This window comes from Egretta garzetta, unplaced genomic scaffold, assembly GCF_000687185.1.
Source record: "Egretta garzetta isolate BGI_Z169 unplaced genomic scaffold, ASM68718v1 scaffold30, whole genome shotgun sequence".
Classification (NCBI taxonomy): Eukaryota; Metazoa; Chordata; class Aves; order Pelecaniformes; family Ardeidae; genus Egretta; species Egretta garzetta.
Window position 1 is genome coordinate 2,378,302 of NW_009258383.1, and position 6,734 is coordinate 2,385,035.

A 6,734-nucleotide genomic window follows, 5' to 3' on the forward strand; every position below is an offset into this window, starting at 1 on the left:
GTCCTGTTTTGAGGAAAGCTGTTGTGGAAAATTTAAAAAAAAAAAAAAAAAAAAAAAGGAAAAAAGGAAAAAATATTTTTGGATTGACATGAAACCAGATTTTTTCAGACTGTATGGCAAATGGGGAAGGTTTTTATTCAGGTTCAATAAAGTACTTCACACTGATTTGGGACACCTCTAAAGGACATGAAAGCAATGTGAAAATAAACTCATGCAGGGTGACTGGAGCAATATTCACAAAACTGAGGAGGGGAGATCCCCTTTTGCACCCAGGAGTGGGAGACTCCAACTGCTTGGTAATCCCCAGGTTTTCCTCTCAGAAAAAAAGACCTAAATGCCAGGCTGTACAGCTGGCTGCCCAAACCATGCCTCACAGGCAGATCAGATGAAACTCCTGGGGTGGACGTTGCCTGAAAAAGTCGCTCTGCTGGATTCAAGGCTGCTGGCCAATTTGTATGCCTTAGGGTGGGACAGGTAAAACAGCAGAAGCTGTGGTGGTGGGCACTGCCTCATGTCCCTGCTCTGCCACCATCCCAGCCCTGCTCCCTGTTTTCTGAGAGGTGTGGAGCTCCTGACCACTTGAAGGCATTGGTACTTGGGGTGAAGAAAATTCACTGTGGCAGGTGTAGAGGATACAGAGGAGCCTCTGTCGTAAATGCTGTGTCCAACCTCATATAATTCATGAACGTTCACTGGGTAAAAAAACAGCTGAGGATTATGGTATGGTCTGGTGTCTAGAACACTCATCTGAATTTTCTAGTCTCTGCTTCCAAGCATCTTCAAAGGGGAAAAACTGAAGGTGTCCCACCAGAATCAGTTTCAGCGTGACAGAGGTAGGCGTCCCATGATTTTAAATCAGTTAGAAAAAGGAGTGGATATTTGCCTCCAGTCTCACAAAATTTAGTTGGTATGGCATAAGGATGCTCTTTTCCCATTTTATGTTGTTTTGAAAATTGTTTTCAAGTCAGCTTGTGAGTCTTGCCTGAAAAGTCAAAGCAAAGAACTATTGCAAAAACACCAAAATAATCCCTTCCACATTTTATTTCAGGTGAAACTGTTGACTAAATTTGACTTGACGTTACAAGTGTTTGCATTTTTCTGTGACTAAGCGATTCCTTACACATTCTGTGCTCAGCTCTAGCTTGAGCCCTGCTGTTATTTCACCCTCCTTGTATTCTGCTTTGGGAGCACTAAGATAACCGCTCAGTTGCTGAGCCTCAGCCTCCTCCACAGGGACGGGAGGATGTGCTAGCTTTATGGTTGCATTGACTTTTCCAGTAAACTGGTTTCTGTGATAAACACCTGAGGCACTAAAGAAATACGGCTTCAGTCCTCCCCCTCCAAAATCCTCACCAAACAACTGTTGCCAATATATATTCTACCCTAGCAGGTGTCTCATTTGCTCTGTAATCTGTGGAAAACATAAGAATTGATCTCTCAGCAGTGTTGCTAAAAGCCACAGCCACTTTGCTTTGTTTTCACTTGGAGAGTGTAAATGTCTTTTGGGCAGATTTGATTTCTGGATGGCTCCTGGCTGAAAACACTATCATCAGCATGGACTTCCCTTGTGGCCTGTCACAGGCAAACCATCCTGTGATAAAACAGCAGCCCACAACTATCAATATCCATTATTGGACTTAGCTGGTGTGCACTGCACTGGACCAGCGGCAGATCTTCATCTTCAAAATGTAGGGCTTGTGAGTACAGGCCTTGGGCACATTTTGAGCCATGAAGCAATGAAATCTTACTGTTCGCTTGCACCCTGGCACTCTCCACCCCCACTGAGGTGTCATGTCTTGCTGCAGGATTTTTACGTGTAAATCTGGGCTGCCATGTGGCTCCCCTTCCTCTTCTCTCCTGCCAGCCTGGCTTCTTATTAAAGCTCCTGCTGGAAGTGTGAACTCAGCTGGAGGGGGGTCTGTCTCCTTTTCCATCTTGCTATAGACTGCACATCTCAAAGCACAGGAGAGGCAGGTGATTTGGCTCCTGCCCTCTTCCAACAGCTACAGCTCCAGGGAACCACAGGAGTTGTTTCCAGCTCTGCTGCCTGCACTCCTCATCTAACAAATGAGCAGGTTTTCTGCCCGCTCCGGATGGTGCCTCTTTGTCCAAACTACCACACGTGGGCCTCCTTTTGTCATCATCTGTTGTTAGCTGTTCCTCTGTGACTGTAGGTTCCCTTGAAAGAGAAGTGGCAGCTTCCTCGTGTGGGGTAACTTTGCCACGTGGAGAGCCACAGCAGGGCAGCTCTGGTCCTGTGAAAGCCCCCGAGAACTCAGCTGCCACTGCATGGGGCTCTCAGGAGGCTGAGCTATGTCTATGCTGTGGGTCTTGGGAGTACTCAACACCTTCCAGGGCTTCATGTATGTCATGGCTGTATCCTGCCTCATCAAAATGGCCTTAATTCTTGGCACAAAAGTCCTCCAGCCCACTACCAAGTCTGCCAGTGTTCCAGTCCCATACCCAGCAGCCAATGCCTGAGGAAGAGTATGTGAATAAAGCAAGCCCATAGCAGCATCTCCTCTAAGCAGTCTCCTAGCTCTCAACAGTGTCCAGCTAAAGTACATCCTGAGCGGGAGGTGGGGGCCTGCCAGGGGAGGGTGAATGCTGTTTTGCTGCCCCATGAGATAGCAGCCTGGGCGATATGGCCAGAAGGAGCCATAGCAAACTGACTCAGTCATGCCTGTCCCTCAGTTCCAAAGCCATGCCTGGCCCTGCTGAAGACACTGCTTGGCTTGAGCACTATCTCCTCCTTGTCCTTTACATCCAGATGTCTGAAGCATAGAAGCTGCTTCCTGTGGAATGTAGTGCTGTGCTCTTGAAAGAAACCTGGAACTGTTCTTCATACTTATTAGATCAGCTTTAATTTGGGACATCAGTGAGAATTTCTCTGTGTTTTTCAGTAGCCTCCCTCCAACAGTTTCTATCTGTGTGTATGAACTCTAGTTCCCTGCTTTTCCAGGCTGTAGCACACATATGCCTCTTTATTTAGTACCATCGGTGGATATACTTAATGAGCAGATTCTTTCTGTTGGTTTGTGGTGGATATTTCTAATTGCCAAAGTCTCTTCTTAGTGGTCTTTAATTGTCTGTTTTATATGGTCACACTGTAGATTGGACAAACCCATATCACACTGTAGACTGGGGACCAGGCTGGAAATCATGCAAGGACTCAAACATGCTGAGAGAAAAACGAGCTGTCGCCCTCGCGTATTTGAACTCTGATTCTCTATCTTGGTATGTCTGTCATCCTGTGTTGCAGGTCTTTATGGCAGGAATATTTCTAAATCCCACAGGCCTGGTTCTCTGTTTTGCTCTATCTGTTGTAAAGCAAGAATATGTTTGCTATAGTTAGCCCCAAGCTATATAAATAAAACTGGGAAAATGGAAGCAAGCCCTATGTTTTCAAATACTCACGTGTATCTCTGTCATAATAATGACTTCTGCAGTCAAAAGGATCTTCCTCTTTATCCAGCTTTTATCTCCATTTATAGGTTGAGTTTACCATGACCCTGTTTGTGAGCCTACTGCTTCAGCAAGGCTCAAACAGTTGTTAATCATCTGGGCTTTGTAATCACAGGGTTACACTAAAAGAAGGTATTTTCTCTTCATCCTCTGCTGCTTTTTTAGCCCTTTGTTTCTTTCAAAACACATGCACCTCTATCCTTCCTGCGGTATTGCCTGTAACTCTGCCTCACCCTTGCACGTATGCTGTTTTCTGAAAAATCAGGTTAGAAAAGTCCTTCTCTAGCAACAAGTGAAGTTTGAAATACTGAGTTATGCTGCACCCTGTATCTCCCCACTGCAATTCATTCTGCTCTAAAATGAGAGCAAACCTGCTGAGATGGCTGGTTCTGGCTGGCCTTGGGGTTATTCAGATCCTCAGGAAAGATAAGTTTCTTAAGTGCCAGCCCTGGACCTCTGGTGAATGAGCAAACCTGCTCTGCGCCTGCAGTCCAGCGGGGAAAGCAGTAACACTGAGCTATTTTTGCAATAAGGCTAGCACTGGAACTGACAGCCCGGGGCTGGAAGCGCTCAGGGAAGGTGTGCGTAACCCTCTTTGGGCTTTATCATTCAGCTGAGATTTTCAGCAAGATGGAGAAGAGGCAAAATCAATTTATCAGCTGTGGAATTCCTGTTGAGGATGAGATGTGTTGAATCCCCATTGCTGGGAAGATTAAGGAACTGGTGAGCATCTGTGTATAAACTAGATATATTACAGCCTGCTTAGCACAGCTGATTTCTTGAGAGCCCTGCCAGCCCTGTTTTCTGTGATTGAATCTGGGAAAGCAGAGGCTTGTTTAAATGATGCAAGGAAGGGTACGGGGAACATTAAGAGGCATGGCTGCTGCTTGAGATGCTTCAAACAACTGCTTTGCATGTTTTGTGACTGAACTCAGAAACAAGCTGCATCTTAAAAACCCAAACAAACAAACAGCCCCTGTCCCGCAAAGCAGGAACATGCAGTGTCTGTTGTTAGAGTCCCAATAGCCCACTCTGGTTTTCAAAGCAAAGTATTACCTCTACCCATCCTTCGCTTGGATGAAGATACTGCTTGTGAAATTGGAGCTAGGATCAGCGGCCCAAAAAATGTAGGTGTTTGGGCTTAGGATTTTAACTCTAGCCTATCAGTACTGATTGCTTTTACAGACATTGTATTAACATTGAGGAAAAGAGGAGTAGAGTATAGCACATGAAAAGAGTGGCTCCTCTTCCAAACACATACACTCCTGGTGTAAAAGTGAATTATGGGAAGATATTTCTGCTTAGGGTTGATTTACCGAAATGAGAGTTTCATTTTAAGTGTCATGGACACTTGTAGTGTATTTTGTGCTGGTTTGGGTTTATTTTCCCCGTTGCCATTCATTTCATGCCATTGCCTGGGACTTGGAGACGCAGCCAGACAGTTCTGCTGAACACATGAATGCTAAGGAAGTGGTTTCCCTAGTAACAACCACCGCGCAGCAGCGCGCACAACTTCCTGCCCTTCCTTACGGGATTTGTTTGTTTGTGTGTTTCTCACTGGGTCAGATAAAGGAGACACCAAAATTGGAGCTGGCTAAAATTCATCCAGGATCAGTTTACTGGAAGTGGGGAGAGTAGAAAAAATGACTGCTGCGCTTACAAGTGGTGTCATTACAGAGTTTGGCTTTGGTTTGGTTTATGGGAGTAACCCAGGGGCATGCTCATAGCTGCCTCTGAGCATGGACTGAACAGACTCTAGCACAACTCAGAGTCTCATTTCGGGACATTTTACAGATGCTTTTATTTTTATTTTTTTTTTATGAATGAAACTTGTCATAATGGATTAAGTGCAGCTTTGAGACAGTAATCAATGGAAAGCAGAGTGGGGAAACAAACATCCATGAAGTACGCAATCTCAGTGCAGCACTTACTGCTAGCACTATAGAGAAGGTGAATTAAGCAGCATTTGGGAACAGGGATGGATGTGCTTCTAGGTTCAGACTGCTCGTAGGGGGTTGTCTGGCTGGCACGCTCTTGCTATCGAAGAGAGGGGAGATTCATTCTCTAATATATTGCAAAGTATTCCTCAAAGAAAGTAGCTATACCGCTGTTCAGGTAGGGGATCCTGGTGGGCATGTTATGTGTGATCATTAAATTGGGTTATCTTTTTAGTCTTCTAATCAACCAGTCTATTTACAGCTCACTTGAAGCCAGGTGGAGCAATTTGCAGTACTAATCCCAGGTATTAAATCTGCTTCCTCAGGAACTGAAAAGCTGAATTCCTGGATTTCATTAGCCACTGTTCATATATGTATATTAATTGTTGTAGCCACTTCTGTGTCATTTATTATATTAAAAAATAAAGGTTAGTACTACTTGTTAGCTCTCTGTATAGCTGTGTCTTAAGATGGGTCTGTTCTTAAGCAAGCTAAAATGATTTTATCCGTTGCTAGAAGGAAAAACTGATAAGGGCCAAACTGCAATCAGCTGTGAGTTTACTGTTAAGATAATAACAGGAACAGACACCGTGCAGAGATCAGCCATGCTTTGCTTTTTCAGGATCTTTGACCACAATGAAATCATGACATTATCTCAAAGCCGACACATGTAACTCTAGTCATACAGGTATTTACAGCTAAAAATGATAAGCTTGATCCTGAGAGATGCTGGATACACCCATCCTTACTGCTTTTAACGGCACTTCTGGGTGTTCAGAGCCTCTGGATCAGAGTAAGATCATCTCAACAAATCACAGTGAGGGAGACAGAGAGGAAATGGCTATCAGAAAACCAAAGTCAGGCTAAGATTTTATCCTTATCAGACTGAAATGAGGTGGCTCAGAGCAATGGACCGATTCTTTTCACAGGCTATATCAAAAGTCAAGGCTGGCCAATGCACTTTAGTTCAGGACAACCGCAGAAATAAGCATGAGCACATTTGTAATTAGCACTTACACTCTCCCAGCATGTATAACTCCCACTGTCACAGCATTGTCTTCCCATCGCAGATAGCATATTTTAAGCTAGGCTTTTTAAGCAGTTGTATTAGGATCTTCTCCTGTAAACCAGCTGTGTTGGAATCCTTATCAACCAAAATCAGTGTCAGACCTGTGCACAACATGATCTGGGCAGAGAACAATGCTGGTTTGTGCTCTCAAGATTGTTGACAGTAGTGAACTTACGTAGTTGTCTTCCAAGTTGAACATGCATTAAAGTCCAGTCACATGAGAGCACGTTATGTCTTTAGATTAGTAAGAAAGCAATGGTTAG